The 17,941-nt window shown below is 41.2% G+C and overlaps 1 pseudogene across 1 annotated transcript in view; it reads left to right on the top strand.

Annotated features, from left to right (window-relative positions):
* Window positions 1–17,918, top strand: part of LOC148999211 (uncharacterized) — a 79,031-nt pseudogene extending 61,113 nt beyond the window's left edge. Inside the window, exons 3-4 of the transcript XR_016170995.1 lie at window positions 17,012–17,149; window positions 17,452–17,918. The product of XR_016170995.1 is annotated as an uncharacterized LOC148999211 (transcript). The remainder of the gene's footprint in view (window positions 1–17,011; window positions 17,150–17,451) is intronic.
* Window positions 17,919–17,941: the final 23 nt, after the last annotated feature.

Raw genomic sequence — 17,941 nt, 5'->3', positions numbered from 1 at the left:
TGTCCAGAGGGCGTCTCCGGAAACATCCCATAGTATTCCCGTAGTAGTCCAAGGACAGAAGTGTCAAAAGGACACCTCTCCTTTCCTAACCATACTTAAGCATACACATGCATCAATTCATATCATCACATATATGGTTAACTTCATATATGGAAAGAAATCAATAACTACAATCAATTTGTATATAACTGGTAAGTAAATCATACATGAGTCAATTCAATATGAATAAGTAATGCTACTGATATCAAAACAGTACCACAGTAGTATGACATTATAAGAATCTAATTAAAGAAATAACTTAACAAGATTCAAATATAGAAACTAAGATATGCAATTTATGTTGTTAAAGAAGTAACCATCCTTACCTTTTATAACTCGCAAAGGAATCCTAAGAAATCAAGTAAGATCTTGACAAACTTGAGAAGAAGGTCCTAAATAAGTGTATACAACATATTAGGAAAGATCCCTAACAGAAAAGATACCAAAACATCCAAAACAGACCAATTCTGGAGTTGATGTACTCATTGGTCGAGTGGATTGGTCGACTGGTCCAGTCAACCAATCAGTCGACCAATGCAGACAGTAGCCTATAAAATCAGAGTTTTGAGATATAAAATCCGAATTTGGTGGTTCGAAAGGGTACTAATCAAGGGGTAAACTACATTAGTAGTATCCTAACATATAGGGGTCTCAAAACACTAATCAAATCAAGTCATCAAGATCCAAATTAGGAAAAAAAAAGTTACCATAATTAGATCAATCATGGATCTTGAAGAATTCAAGATAGAAATCAAAGACAAGAACAATAGGAGAATGGATCATTGATTCAGGTAAAGGTATCATGAAAAGCATGCTTAGATCTTCAAGAAAATAGACCTAAGAGCATAAATCTAAATAAGGAAACAAAACCTACCATATAAGTAACTATCATGCTTCATGAAGAAAACATGGTATGGTAGAGGAGAAACAACTAGAGATTGATAGATCATGGATCATGAAAAGAAAACACAGCAATTGACTACTAACATGATCAATATAGTAGATCCAAGGAGATCAGAATTCAAATCAAAAGATAAACACAGACTAGATCATGGTTTGATCATGATTCCTTCAAAAGCTTGCAATGATCATGGTTAAGATCATCGCATTAGCCATTAATCCTTAGGAAGATCATGAGAGACAAGTCCAGAGATGTTTGCAACAGAGAATGCAGCATCTCCTCTACTGTCTCAACTCAAAAAGGAAAGAAAAACAGAGATGGAGGAGAAGAAGAGAGTGTAGACATACCTTTGATGCAAAAGGAAGAGTTTTGATGAAGATCCGTCAAGAAAATCACCAAGGATGCAAGGGAGATGACTTGCAGAGGTCTTTGGTTCGTTCCAAAGAGTTTGGAGGCAGCAAATAAGAAGTAGACTCGAGATTGGACTTAAATAGAGCAAGCAAGACCTAATTGCCAAAGACAGCACCCATTGGTCGAGTGGATTGGTCGACTGGTCCAATCGACCAATCGATCGACCAATGCGACACACAATTCCAAAACAGGGAATTGAAGACCCAAATCAAATCCAATCCTAAAGGGGTTTTGCACACATATCAAGTGACTTACCTAATAGGTAGAAATGCCTTGAAACCATGATAGAGAGCACTCCAAGTCCATCAACTAATCCGATCTTCATCAAGATTCAGTTTCCATAAATAGAACTTCATCATCAACTCTCATGGATTCAAAGCCAGACACCAAGTCCTCCACTGGGATGGCCCAAAGCTGACTTCTTACTTTACTTCGGGTCACTGGACCTACAAATAACAAGGTTTCCGGGTCAAGGTTAGGGCTGGGTTTTACATTCTCCCCCCCTTAAAGAAATTTCGCCCTCGAAATTGAAAACGTACCTGTGCTTCCAAAGAGGTAAGGAAACTTCTCCTTCATGTCTTCTTCCTTCTCCCAAGAAGCTTCTTCAGGGGTATGGTTCTTCCACCAAATCTTCACCAAAGGGATGGTGCGATTCCGCAGCTGCTTGTCCTTCTTATCCAAGATTTTGGCCGGTTCTTCATCGTAGGTCAAATCAGCAATAAGTCCTTCAGGTGCTTGCTGCAAAATGTTTTCCGGATTCTCTATGTATTTCCGGAGCATCGAAATATGAAACACATTGTGAACACCAGCAAGAGGCGGAGGTAATGCTAATCGATACGCAACAGGTCCAACCTTTTCCAAAATCTCGAAAGGTCCAATGAAACGAGGGCTAAGCTTTCCCTTAACATTAAATCTCATCACATCCTTCATTGGTGAAACCTTCAGAAAGACTTTCTCTCCAACTTGAAATTCCAAATCGGTCCTTCTCTTATCAAGCATAAGATTTACTGTCTTGATCAAGCGGACTTAATCCTTTCTCTTATCATATCTACCATAGCACTCGTAGCTTCAATCATCTCGGGACCTAAGACTTTTCTTTCACCTCTCTCGATCCAAGTACAAAGGTGTCCTACAAGTACTGCCATACAAAGCCTTGAATGGAGCCATGCCTATTGTTGCTTGATAACCGTTGTTATAGGCAAACTCAACCAAAGCTAGGTGTTCATCCCAATTACCACCCATATCCACCACACAAGATCCGAGCATGTCTTCCAATGTCTGAATTGTCCGCTCAGATTGTCCATCGACTTGTGGATGATGAGCTGTACTCAAGTTCAATTGGGTTCCCAAGGCCTTCTACAAACTATTCCAAAACCTTGAGGTGAACCTAGGATCACGATCAGAAACAATACTCAATGGCATACCATGCAGACGAACCACATTATCCACGTAAAGCCTTGCTAGCTTATCCGAGTATGAGTGATCTTCATAGGAATGAAGTGGGCTGATTTGGTCAACCTATCAACAATCACCCACACAGTGTCATTGCCTTTACTTGTCCGAGGCAAGCTAGTCAAAAAGTCCATAGAGATATCCTCCCACTTCCAACTAGGAATAGGAAGAGGTTGAAGTAATCCAGATGGGGGTTGTCGAACGGCTTTCACACGTTGGCAAGTTTCACACTTGGCAACAAAATCATCAACATCAGCCTTCAGACCAATCCACCAAAAATGTTCCTTCAAGTCCTTGTACATCTTGGTGCTTCCCGGGTGTATAGTAAAGACTGACTGGTGTGCTTCCTTCAATATTTCCTTCTTAATTTCCTCGTTTGCAAGGACGCACAGTCTTCCTCTAAACAATAAAGCACCATCCATGGATATACCAAAGTCGGGGTCCGACTCAGGATTCGAAGAAATCTTCTCAATTTTGATCAAAAGTTCTTGGTCAGAACTCTGCAGAGCAACAATTTTATCTCGAAGACCAGATCTTGCCGTCATGGCAAAAAGAATAAAATCAGAATTCTCAGGAACAATTTCCAAATCAAAACTCTCAATAGAAGACCACAATGGTAAACTCAAAGCATTCAAATCCAAAGTCTTCTTCTGGTTCTTCCTACTAAGAGCATCAGCAACAACGTTTGCCTTCCCAGGGTGATACTGAATATCACAATCATAATCAGAGGCTAGTTCCAACCATCTCCTTTGTCTCATGTTCAACTCCTTTTGGGTGAAGAAGTATTTCAAACTCTTATGATCCGTGAAAATGGCAATCTTCTCACCGTAGAGGTAATGTCTCCAAATCTTCAAAGCAAAGACAACAGCGGCAAGTTCTAGATCGTGAGTGGGGTAATTCCGCTCATAATCTTTCAATTGCCGAGAAGCATAGGCTACGACCTTGCCATGTTGCATCAGTACACAACCCAATCCAATCTTTGACGCATCGGTATAAACTGTCATACCACCGGAACTATCAGGTATAGTCAAAACCGGGGCACTTGTCAATCTATCTTTCAACTCTTGGAAATTCTTCTCACAGGCATCAGACCAAACAAACTTTTCTTCTTTCCTGGTCAACTTAGTCATAGGAGCAGCCAACCGAGAAAAATTCTCAATAAACCTTCTGTAGTAACCCGCCAATCCAAGAAAACTTCTTATTTCGCCATTCTTGACTTCGGTCTTTCCCAATCAGCCACAGCTTGAACTTTTTCAGGATCGACACGAATACCTTCGGCTGAAACCACATGGCCACGGAATACTACTCTCTTAAGCCAGAAATCACACTTGCTAAACTTAGCGTACAACTTCTTTTCTCGCAACCTTTGCAAAGTGAAACTTAGATGGCTCGCATGCTCTTCTTCGCTCTTCGAATAGATCAAGATGTCGTCGATGAATACAATCACAAACTTATCAAGCACATCGTGAAATAGTCGGTTCATGAGGTCCATGAACACCACAGGAGCATTGGTCAATCCGAAGGGCATGACCCTGAACTCGTAGTGACCATACCGTGTTCGGAAAGCTGTCTTGAAGATATCACTAGACTTCACTTTCAATTTGTGATATCCGGATCTTAAGTCAATCTTTGAGAACACAACTGCACCCTTTAACTGACCGAAGAGATCATCTATTCTGGGAAGCGGGTATCTATTCTTGATAGTCAGCTTATTCAACTCACGATAGTCGATGCACAGGCGCATACTACCGTCTTTCTTCTTGACAAACAAGACCGGAGCTCCCCAAGGTGATACACTAGGTTGTACGAAACCTCTATCAATGAGCTCATTCAACTGGTTTTGCAACTCTTTCAACTCAGTAGGAGCCATCCTATACGGAGCTTTAGATACCGGAGCGGCACCAGGGACGAGATCAATAGAAAACTCGACATCCCTGTCTGGAGGCACTCCCGATAGATCATCGGGGAAGACATCAACAAAGTCACAGACAACCACCGACTTCATCGACTCTTTTCTCCACTTTACCCTTGCCTTCGAGATGAAGCATCATCCACTAGGGCATAGACTTGCATCAGTGCAGACAGCACCTTCTTACAAACCCTTCTCTTTTCACCATGAAATTCTAAGACCGGACTTCCACAAATATGGAACTGAATCTTCTTTGAGGAACAAAGGAACACAGCTTTGTGGGTTGTTAACCAATCAATCCCCAAAATAACATCGAAGTCCTTCATATCAAGAATTACAAAATTGGCTTCCAAGTTCTTCTCACCAATCAACACAGGACATTTAGATAACCCCTTATCTAGTTTCACAACAGACCAGTAGGTGTACTAATCAATAAACAACTAGACAACTTCTCGGGGATTAGGTCGGTCTTCTTGATGAATGCGAGATGACATGAACGAATGAGATGCACCCGTATCAAATAAGACAAATGCGAGGAATAGAAGCAACTAACAATGTACACCGTAATCACTTCATGGCTTGGATCCTGCTCAGCACTGGAAATACTGAAAACTCTACCAGAGGGAGGAGCAGGAGCACTCTTCACCACTGGAGCAGGCTGCTGGACAGGCCGCTTCGACAGGCACGAGCGAAATGACCAGCTTGCTTGCAGTAAAAGCAAATAGGATTGTTGGGTCCAACTGGGGTAGCTGCAACAGAGGGCTTCGAACAAAAGGCCTAGCACTTGCACTCACTTGGTGGTCGGTTTCCGCCATCTCTTGTCCTAAACTGGCCGGGCTGCTGAAAACCCGAGTTTTGACCTACACTCTTAGGCTGAAAGGTAGGAGTGGGGTAGGGTGTAGGTCTCACAAAACGCCGGTCATTACGATCCACCAAACCAGAATTCCTTGACTGCCAGGGCTTTTGCACATGAGCACTTTCCTTCTCTGTTTCTTCCAACTTCTTTGAGTTCTGCACCACTTGAGCATAGCTCACTATAGGCTGGACTGTGAGGTAAGCTTTAATGGCGGGCGCAGTCCTTTGAAGAACTTCTTCGCTTTGGCGAGATCGACCTTCAGAGAATCTGGAGCAAAGAAATGAAGCTCCTCAAACTTCTGTTGGTACTCCAACACAGACAGAGATCCTTGTGTGAGAACCATAAACTCAGCTTCCTTCGCATCCTTCACCACCTCGGGGAAATAATTCATACAAAAAGCCTCTTTGAACAACTCCCAAGTTACAACTCCTGCATGCAAACCTTCCAAAACAGGCCGAGTGGAGATCCACCATGCATCAGCTTCTTGTTGCAACTTATGTTCGGCAAGAACAGAATCTTCGAGCTTCGGAGCATTGCGGATGTCGGAAAGCCTTCTCCAACTCACGAAGCCACTTGTTAGGAAACAAGGGGTCCTTGGTAACTCCGGTGAAAGTGGGTACTTGCATCTTCGTAAAAACTCTCCATCAAGCGAGTATGAGGAGTTCTAGCTAAACCTCCCGCATTCAGGACTGCGGCATGAGGATTCACATTAAAACCAGCTCGAGTCTCATTATGCAGAGTCATGAAACCCACCAACATCTGGTTGAACTAAGCTGCTTGCTGCTGCATAATATTGCCCATAATATTGGCAATATCACGGAAGCTTCCAACATTCGGGGCACCGGGTATCTCATGGGTACCCTGATCAACATTAGGTATCTCACCACCTCCATGAGGTATTTCACCACCTCCCTGAGGTATTTCAACACCTCCTTGACCACTGGATTCACCACACCCACTTCTCGGAGTAACCATTCGCACAAAACCGAGAACATCAAAATACCGAATTTCAAGTTTCAACATAAACCACAAGTCCAAATGATTTGAAAACTTAAATCATGCTCAAATATATCCATATAGTCATCAAACAATAATCCATAAGGCAAAAATCACATTTTCCAAAAATTCAACAGCAAAAGAGGTCTCTGTGACCATTGGTCGAGTGATTGATCGACTGACCCAGTCGACCAATGAGTCGACCAATGCAGACAGAATGCGAAAATTCGCATTATAAGCCTCATTTCCACATTCCAACTTCATTCTATCCTCTTCCAAAGGTGAGAGAGCTCTAGGGAAAGTCTCCAAAGGTTCTCACAAGTGTTCTTGAGGTGTTTTGGTGCTTCAACAACAACACATCAACACACAATCATCACAAACAAGGTAAATCTCTCATTGTTTCTTCCATTTTCATCTTCTCATGCTTGCATTTCAATCAAAACCATGCTTAGCTTGTATCCAATGCTAGAAATCATGCTTAGGAATACTTAGAAACATATTCCCTAGGTTTTAAACACAATGCCATGCATAGACAACAAGTTCTAACATATTGGTGTTCATCTCGCAACGTTTTCATACCGAAATCGTTATCTTTAGAAAATTTTCGTTTTCTCTCAAACCGCTTGAAATTTTCACACGAAATCAAATGCTACATGCTCAAGATGATATTGTAGATAGGTCCATAAAATTTGATTTAACCAATTTCAAATTTTCAAAAATCCAATTTTGACCTAAATTGCAAAATCCCCAAATTTTCCTTCTTGCTGAATTTTTCGCTTTAATTCAAGTTTTCGATTGATTTCCTTCAAACAAACTTCATAGACATGGAATTCCAAGTATTGCGCACATGCTAGTATGTTCAAATCAAATTTTCCCCAAATTTGAAAATTTCCAAAAAATTACGAAAATACCCTTTTGGCTCAAATCTTAAAGTAGCACTAACTGGAAATGTCTCTTGTCTCTTTCACAGATACACACTATGCAGAGGGGAGGGCGAGGACGAGGTAGAGGTCGTGGTCGCATTGTAGGGGCACTTAGGGGCAGAGGTCAGGTTCCTTTAGAGCCTAGACAGGAGGTTCGGAGACCGGACATGTTCGACACACCTCAGGCCGAGTTTTTGTACGAGGCCTACTTTAGTTACGGTAACATCGAGTTGGGACGTCTACTTCACCTACGCCAGCTCAAAGTCTTTAGGATTCGGCAGAGATTCGACACGTTGTAGTGGACTCATCTCTTCACCGAGGATCTGCCGGTATACCCGGAGCTAGTGAGGTTGTTCTTCAGCAACCGTACCTACACAGAGGAGGCTCGAGGTCAAGGACATCCACTTAGACTTGTCCTCAGGAGCAGGGTCTTCCGGACTCAGATTCACTTTTCCACCCGAGCACCGGCTGAGATCTTGCAGGTTCCTTACTATCCACAGCGGTGTGTGTGGATACTGCAGGAGCAGATTTGGACAGCCATCTGATGCCGTACGAGCTTCGCGAGATATGCTCTACGCTATGGGATAGTCGTCGATGCTTCACTCCGTGGACCAGCGGACGGATGACGGATTCTGCACGGATTAATTGTCGCATTGTCGGCCGAAACATTATGCCGAAGGCCGGACATCACCATCGGGTGACAGTGATGGAGGCCTTAGTCATCTACCGCATCTACATGGGCTTCGAGATCGATCTCTCCTACATCATTCAGCAGGTCATGCTGGACTTGGTTCTGCGGCCTAGCATGCGGAACCTTTGCTATGGGAGGCTACTGACCTTGATCTTCAGGCATTTTGGGGTGAGTTTCGAGGATACACCAGTGGACACTAGTTCACAGGGATACTCTATCGGGACTCGGACCATTCATCAGATGAGGCTGCAGCAGTCTGAGAGATCTCTTGGTCCAGAGGGTGAGGATGATGAGCAGTCAAAGGATGAGGATCAGGAGTCAGAGGATGAAGGAGAGGATATCGGTCCTGATAGTGATGATCAGGCTGGAGATGATACAGATATGCACGAGGCTGAGCCAGTGCATCACGAGTTTCCTTCATCACACTTCGAGGAAGGTGGCCCTTCACATGCAGTTCCAGAGACTTCAGATCTTGGGGCACAGGAGATCGATGACTTCCATGCTAGAGAGGATGGAGGTCGGACGGAGCAGATGTATGAGAGGATGGAGTCACGACGGGATAGGATAGAGCATCGGGTGACTCAGCTAGCGGAGGAGTTCGAGCATACGAGAGATCGAGAAGATCACCTAAATAGACTGTACCCTAGGATTTCCATTTATGCATTTCAGATGTAATCGTTGTAAAAGCTTTTGAAATTAATGAAGTTCATTTTGTTTCACTTGGTTATTGTATATTATGCACCTTTCTTTTCTTTGCATTAGTGACATTTGTTTAAATATAATTATGGTATGTTATTCGGAAATGTTCTGTTATGCTTCATAGGTTAAGTTTCTAATCCAAGTGTTCTATTATTCACTTCTAAGAGTAGAGGAGTCATTTCAGATCAATGACTCAGGAATGTTCAGTTATTGTCTTTTGTGGTTAGGACTTCCTCGAACCTTGGGCTCTGATATCAATCTGTCACATCCTCCCAGCCGGTACCCTATCTGGCATACCCGAGAGTGTGATCCACAGCCCGAAGATCAAGTATCGAGTAATCAACCTCCCACATAAACAATAACATAATCATGAACAATAATAATAAAAGTGCGGAAGATAAACCATAGATCCAAATAAGGAAAGAGTGAATCATATATAAATCAGAGTACTAGATATAATCAGAGTGTCTAAATCAGATAGGTAAAGTGAGGCGAAATCCCACTCTACAACCAGCGGAAAAGTAGTTCTAAAAGAGGATAAGCAAGACAGAATCTAATCCCAGTAGCAGGTACAATGGGTAACTAAATTGTTCTCAACTTTATAGACAACATCCCTATAAGTATAGATCTCATAAACAGCACAAGGACGCTTCCACTCTATAGTCGGACTAAGCATCGTACGGAGCATAACCACTCGCGGGATCTTCAGTGTAATTGTTGTAACCGCAATCACCTTCCTGGAGAAATGCCTCTTCTCCTCGCGCTTCTTCATAGGGGCCGTCATAATATTCAGTACCTGTAGAATAGTCTAACAAACATTGTACAATAAAGGAATGAGTTTCAAAGAAACTCAGTAAGGTAGTTAAATCCATAATAACATAAATGGCAGGATTTCAGAACATACATAAATGCAATATGGTATGAAACAAACAATGAATGTATGAATCTAACTCTACATATGCTGGTCTCTATTGGCAGACATGCTTTAAGTCATAGCACCGTACTTCTTTAGGAAGGTCTCAATCACTCATCATCAGTTGGTAATGGGTCCGGCATCCCTCGGGAGATTCCATGGCTGGGGGTATAGGTCACCGCTCTCTCACATCACCATTGGTCTAAGTACTGGCGCATGTCAGGGTAAAGCCTAACCAAATGCAAGTGTTCTACTTAGTTACATCAAGTCAGATCCAGATACGTCCATTCCTCGTCCCTGATGATCCTTTCCGGTATCCTTCACACTAGAGTCCTTATAGTCCCTGACTACGGACTCATCAACCCTATTGGTCATCCACATATGGTAAACGGGAAGCTCTCACGTCCCCTCACGGGTTGGTTACCGGTCTTGAGCGCCCGTGAGCCCAAGTCTATCCATATGCAACCCTACCAATAAATGGCCCCCACAATGTGATTTCTGTCCTCTCACGGGTTGGTTACCGGTCTTGAGCGCCCATGAATCCCCATTGCTACCATGGGTCGTTCGGTCTCAATACCCCTCTGATTAGGGTCTGACATAGCGGGATATCCTAGCCAAACACTACTAGACAGTCCTAGATATGTCATCCAACAGTTTAGGAAGGTGTCCAGAGGGCGTCTCCGGAAACATCCCATAGTAGTCCAAGGACAGAAGTGTCAAAAGGACACCTCTCCTTTCCAAACCATACTTAAGCATACACATGCATCAATTCATATCATCACATATATGGTAACTTCATATATGGAAAGAAATCAATAACTACAATCAATTTGTATATAACTGGTAAGTAAATCATACATGAGTCAATTCAATATGAATAAGTAATGCTACTGATATCAAAACAGTACCATAGTAGTATAACATTATAAGAATCTAATTAAAGAAATAAATTAACAAGATTCAAATATAGAAACTAAGATATGCAATTTATGTTGTTAAAGAAGTAACCATCCTTACCTTTTATAACTCGCAAAGGAATCCTAAGAAATCAAGTAAGATCTTGACAAACTTGAGAAGAAGGTCCTAAACAAGTGTATACAACATATTAGGAAAGATCCCTAACAGAAAAGATACCAAAACATCCAAAACAGACCAATTCTGGAGTTGCTGTACTCATTGGTCGAGTGGATTGGTCGACTGGTCCAGTCGACCAATGCAGACAGTAGCCTATAAAATCAGAGTTTTGAGATATAGAATCCGAATTTGGTGGTTCGAAAGGGTACTAATCAAGGGGTAAACTACATTAGTAGTATCCTAACATATAGGGGATCTCAAAACACTAATCAAATCAAGTCATCAAGATCCAAATTAGGAAACAAAAAGTTACCATAATTAGATCAATCATGGATCTTGAAGAATTCAAGATAGAAATCAAAGACAAGAATAATTGGAGAATGGATCATTGATTCAGGTAAAGGTATCATGAAAAGCATACTTAGATCTTCAAGAAAATAGACCTAAGAGCATAAATCTAAATAAGGAAACAAAACCTACCATATAAGTAACTATCATGCTTCATGAAGAAAACATGGTATGGTAGAGGAGAAACAACTAGAGATTGATAGATCATGGATCATGAAAAGAAAACACAGCAATTGACTACTAACATGATCAATATAGTAGATCCAAGGAGATCAGAATTCAAATCAAAAGATAAACACAGACTAGATCATGGTTTGATCATGATTCCTTCAAAAGCTTGCAATGATCATGGTTAAGATCATCGCATTAGCCATTAATCCTTAAGAAGATCATGAGAGACAAGTCCAGAGATGTTTGCAACAGAGAATGCAGCATCTCCTCTACTGTCTCAACTCAAAAAGGAAAGGAAAACAGAGATGGAGGAGAAGAAGAGAGTGTAGACATACCTTTGATGCAAAAGGAAGAGTTTTGAAGAAGATCCGTCAAGAAAATCACCAAGGATGCAAGGGAGATGACTTGCAGAGGTCTTTGGTTCGTTCCAAAGAGTTTGGAGGCAGCAAATAAGAAGTAGACTCGAGATTGGACTTAAATAGAGCAAGCAAGACCTAATTGCCAAAGACAGCACTCATTGGTCGAGTGGATTGGTCGACTGGTCCAGTCGACCAATCAGTCGACCAATGCAGACAGCAATTCCAAAACAGGGAATTGAAGACCCAAATCAAATCCAATCCTAAAGGGGTTTTGCACACATATCAAGTGACTTACCTAATAGGTAGAAATGCCTTCAAACCATGATAGAGAGCAATCCAAGTCCATCAACTAATCCGATCTTCATCAAGATTCAGTTTCCATAAATAGAACTTCATCATCAACTCTCATGGATTCAAAGCCAAACACCAAGTCCTCCACTGGGATGGCCCAAAGCTGACTTCTTACTTTACTTCGGGTCACTGGACCTACAAATAACAAGGTTTCCGGGTCAAGGTTAGGGCTGGGTTTTACATTATGAATCATGCTGATCGTACCTTGATTAATCTTGCTTCTTTCTGATCTTCTGACAATTTATCATCTCTCAGATATTCCACGATCAGATCCATCCAGCACCATTCAGCTTCAATATAGGATATCTCCTTCTCCCAATAACTTGGGAATGTTCCTTCCTCTATATAGACTGAAGGGTCTAAATTCTTTTCCTTGGCATTAGCTTGTCTTGATAGCTCATCTGCCATCGTATTTTACTTTCATATTCCTGAATTCTTTCTGCAATGCTTGCACAATCTCTTGATATTTTTGTAATCAGATCTCATAATAATGTTAGTTAATTTTCATTATTGATATCTTGCATTGTTTTAGTATTATTGCATGGTTACGTATGTGACTGTTGAAAGGTAAGTAAATATGTTTGCTTCTTATTTTCAATATTCTTTGAATGGTGATATGAGAATGTATGAGATGGATGAGGTTGGATGGATTGAGTTTTTCTTTTGATTTTAAATCTTAAGTTATTGATATGAAAATATATGGATGATGTTGAATTAAATTTCTCGTTTTACTTTATGTTGCTAACTAGGGTAGTGGGTTCGCCCATTGCCCTAGTGACTTTATATGATTGCTTAGGTTGTGATTGGGGAATGGAGAATGCCCTTTTGGCGTTTCTGTCATAGGACACCAGAGGAGGTGGTATGGGATGCATTCCTATGGTGTCCTTGGCGCTTTCCCTGATTATTAGTTCACATACCTAGTGTCACATCCCACCCGCCGGTCTCGGTTACCCGCCCGACAACCCATGGGAGTGATCCGTCATAGGATCCACGGTCTTTGTCCATCAATAATAATAAATGCAAGTAAAGACAATCACAAGCAAGGATAAGTTCAATAATTAAATAAAATGATTACAGGAGTCGAAATACTCCAATAAAGTAATCAAGGAAAGAAATAAATTATAAAAAAGAATATGACTTCAGCGGAAGGAATAAAAAGAATTAAATGATTTTCTTTCCAGTTTCTTTCTCTGAAGCTAGATAATGTTTCTCATGTATTTCAAGAAAAGGGGTCCTCCAGTTCTTCTCCATAAGATAGGCAAACTTCCTGGCAACCTGTCTCATCCGCCCATCAATGGGTGCTATAAGCGCATTTCATGCACTCGTAGGATCTCCCGCACGAAGTCAGTAAGAACAACAATAATTCTCATCCATATGTCAAACCATCAGAAATGCATATATGATATGTATGAGTGCAAAGTATGAACATCGCTTAGATCTAACTGTGCAAGTCTCTAACAGTTGACATGCTTTAAGATATACACCAGCCCTCATCTGGGTAGGTCTAATCACTTTGATCCGACAAGGACTGGTTACCTCTGTAGGGATCCTGGGTAAAATGGAAAGTCCACACCTGGCTCTTAAACCATGGTTGGGGTTAAGTCAACACTCTTTCACCACGACCATTGGCATGAGTACGGGCGCATGTCGGGGTTTCTAATCCAATGCAAGTCATAATGGTAATATACTACATGAAGTCCAGATACATCCCCTATGGCACCAACCAACTCGGTTCAGTATCCTTCACAACCTAGGAATGAGAATCCTCACGGATTGGTTACCGCTATTGAACTCCATTCCATAACCCTATGGTCATCCACATATTGTTGGGGCGGAATGCTCTCATGACACCCGGTCTGCTCCTTCAACGTCCATGAACCAAACCCTTACATATGCAACCTTCTCATTGCATGACCAACAGTGGACCATTGAGTCTCCGCACGAACTGGTTACCGCTATAGGATGAAACAGAGTCACATCACTGTTGTCACCGGTCATCTGGCTTCAATTCCCCTACCGAAAGGAATGTGGGGTACCTAGCCATGCAACTCTAGACTCTACCTAGGTATGTCATCCAGTAGTTATGACAGTGCTGGAGACATCAGCGAGCATGTGTCCCATACCACAGCCCTCTGATATTTCAAGCCAAGATATCCCAATGGAATACCACATTCACAATTGATAAAGTATATGTAAAGACATTACAAACAACAAGCATTTAATAAGATCAGCATGCTAAACAAGGTTACAACAGTATATGAAATGAAAGAAAAGTATTGAAAGACACTGGACTAGCATGTTCAAGTCATTACATAAAGATGAGGTTGTATGTCCTTACCTGTAAATAAGTAGAATTCCTCTGGATTGCAAACCAGAAACAATTATAAGACTTTTATTGGACACAGAGGACACCTATAAATAGGGTTACATTAATATGTAAGTCGAATGAATCATATCGGACAAAATCCAAAAGTTGTAAGCTCACTACAAACCAGCCGGTCGCTTAGGTTGAGCGACCGCCACTAGTGACCGCCCCAAAAACAGTGAGTTTCAATCCGAAACTCAGGCTTCTGATCATCCGTTTTCAATCTGATTTTTGAATGATCGTATTCCAAATTTCAAATATAACACTCATATAACCAAAGGTGACACAAAACCTAACAATTGACATCAATTTAGTTATCCAAAATCCTCCCCTTGATTAAATCAGTCATTTTCACGAAAGTAAGGTTTCGTTTTCCGACCTGATCTCATCAAGATCATTAGAAAGGTAGGTACTGTAATAGAAGGATCATGAACAACCAAAGAGGAGAACTAATCTACTTTAATCATAGCTAAAGGTAGAGTATGAGTGAACAGGGAATCACTTACCTCAACCAGATCATCTAGAAAAGATAGTAGAAGCTTTTGGAACACTAACAACACTTCAATTCACCTTCTAGCACGTCTCCACAGCTGCCTAACCACCAAAAACAGCAATCCCAAATATAATATTCATAAAAGAGACAAGGGTTGCTATTTATAGAAATCTGGGGGAAAAATAGGAAAAAACCCCGCAACCAGGACCAGGCGGTCGCTTGGTCTAATCAACAGCCACTAGCAACCGCCCCCTAGTATATTGCTATACAAGGGTGCTTTGCTCAGGGGGTTGAAGTCCAAGTACAACCTAACCCTAATGAACACATGGGGGAGGTCTTACCTTCAATCCAAACATCACTTGCTTTCTAGAAGTCTAATTGTCACATCCACCCAGCCGGTACCCTATCTGGCATACTCGAGTGTGTGATCCACAGTCCACAAGATCCAGTATCAAGAAAATCAACCTCCCACATTCACAATAATATAATCAAGAACAAGACTAAATCAAGGTTAACAATATTATTTAAATGAATCAAAGTAAAGTAACGAAATAATCATCAGAGTGCGGAAATGATACCAATAGATATATATAATCAAAATGTAGAGTGAGGCGGAATCTCACTCCACGAGTACAGTGGAATACGCCTCCGTAGCCTGTAGAGGGTCCATGTTTTTGTGGGCCTCGAAGTTTGTTTTTAGTTTGGGCCTGGGCCCATGAATAGCGGTGGCTTAGGGTTTCTAAGCTCCTATATACTTATTCTCTTCTAACAGAGCATTGTATGTAGTTGTTTTCATGAATAATATAGTTAAAAACCTAATGTTGGACATAGCCTCACACTGAGGTGAACCAGGGTAAAATCTGTGTCTCCTTCTTCCTTGTTTTCTATTCGATTGTGTGTGATTGATCGCTCTAATATTTTCAATTTTGCATTCGACTCGCGGGTTCCTAATAGAGAAGAAGAATTACAACTTTACTAGTTGGTCACTTTCTTATCAGTTCAAAATAACTAGACAATGGGCCCGGTCTTTTTTTTTTTTGGGTAAGAAGTTGAAATCTTCATTCATGAATTCGAAAGGAAATACAAACACACCAAAGAAAATAAGAAATACAAAAGATAAATGCATGAAAACACAAGGTTCGATCTAAACCAAGGAATAAAAATTGACCAAATATAATAAATGCAATACACAAGGTCATCCAGGCTAAGGAATAGATCGAGCCCAATAAGTCCATAGAATAAGGATTGTAACAACCACAACTACAAATAAGCACAAAAATACGATATACGTATCCTCCATCATGCACGCCACAAGGACGAAAATACACACCACATAGGCGGAGAGAAGTACACGCCACAAGGGCGGAAACAGAAGCTGCGGCGTAGAAATGCTGAAGGCGACCAACTACAAAAGACGCTCGTAGTAGCAAAACTTTTAGATCCGCGGGAGACACTTCTAGCTTCAGCGTAAAAACTTTAGATGTGCAGAATGCACGATTGGATCTCGCATCTCTCTTCTTTTTTTTTTTTTTTTGATAACTAGAAACTTCCACCTGTTGGAAAAAACAAAAAACGAAGAGAAAGAGAAACTTAGAAATTTTTATTTTTTGTTATTATTTTTTTAGTGGCTGAAAACTTACACCGATTAGGGAAAGATAGAAAACAGAGAGAAAGCGGAGAGAAAGAGAAACTGAAATAGGAGAGGATCGGAGAGAAAAGTGCGAAGAGGAATGAAGAGGAGAAAGAAACGGAGGGAAACAAGAGAGAGAGAGGCGGTGAGATAACCGGAGAACAGAGTCGGAGAAAGAGAGAAATGAATGAAACGAAGAAAAAAAAAACAAGAGAAAGCAAGAAGAGAAGGCGCAGAGATAGAGGCTCTCCACCTCAAAGCACGGCGACAGTCGGTTTTCTCAAAGCTGGAGAAAAGCGCTTCCACTAGGGTTTTCTAAGCCCATGTTTGCCATGTAGTAGTGTAGGCAATTATTTTGCCAAGGGCTTAGCACTCTGCATACCCACAAGTTGGGATAAAGCCTTTCTGATGTTCATGTTCCTTTCTTCAGGGGTTCCTTATGAATCTGCAGCCATCCGAAGCTGAGGCAGGTTTTGACATACGAATCCCACCAACTGCTGATGAGAAAGCATTGGAGAAAAGAATTGCAGAGGAATGGGCACTTTCTTCTCGCAACATGACATTTGAGGTATGGAAGAACTTGAAAGATTTTATTAATTTGAAGCATTTTATTTTTTATTTTCTTTGCAATTAAACTGGTACTGGAGCAGTTGCAAATATTTTTCGTATGAACAAGTTCAGTGAAAGGAAAAGTGTAAAAGCAAATTGCTTCCCTCCATCTATAGTTTGCTACTTCTGGTCACTGTTAATATATTTTTTGCAATCCTTCATGAGTGTCAAATATCCATAGTAAGATCAGAAGCATCAAAATTGTTATTTTTGTGTTTTGGGAATGCATTTTTCGATTCTAAACTCGTCTGCTTGGGACAGTTCAAAAGCAAGGCTTCCACTCTCGATGACTTTGGGAAGCCGGTCCTCACTGCTTCAGATAACTCTAATCCATGGTGGGAAATTTTACAAGGAGCAGTAAAGAAAGCGAATGGAAAACTTGACAAACCAGAGCTTTATCCAACGTCTAACAGATGCTCGATACTACACACAAGCAGGATTGGAAGCAATTGGCTTCTCTCCAATAGCAAACACTACTATTCTGCTATGAGGTAAAATGTGTCAATGTAGTTTACCAAAAAAAGATTTGTATCAATTTACACCATCGGTTTGAATGTATCTGAATTCTGAAATCTGACAAAACTGACCCAAGCGTGGCGTCACTTTGGATAGTGATACAGCTACGGGGCCATTCCCACGCCATTTTGGTGGGTTTGGTCTCTGTAGTTCTTACTCTTTTTGAAGAAGAGTTCAGCTCTTCAAAGCTCAGTGCCAGTGTGCCACTTCGCCTCTCTTCAATGACCTCTCTCAT

The sequence above is a fragment of the Hakea prostrata genome, unplaced genomic scaffold (assembly GCF_041222555.1).
Source record: "Hakea prostrata isolate BN-2017 unplaced genomic scaffold, UWA_Hpros_2 contig_24, whole genome shotgun sequence".
Classification (NCBI taxonomy): Eukaryota; Viridiplantae; Streptophyta; class Magnoliopsida; order Proteales; family Proteaceae; genus Hakea; species Hakea prostrata.
Note: the sequence above shows the minus strand (reverse complement) of the source record. Positions and strands in the feature narration are given on the sequence as shown.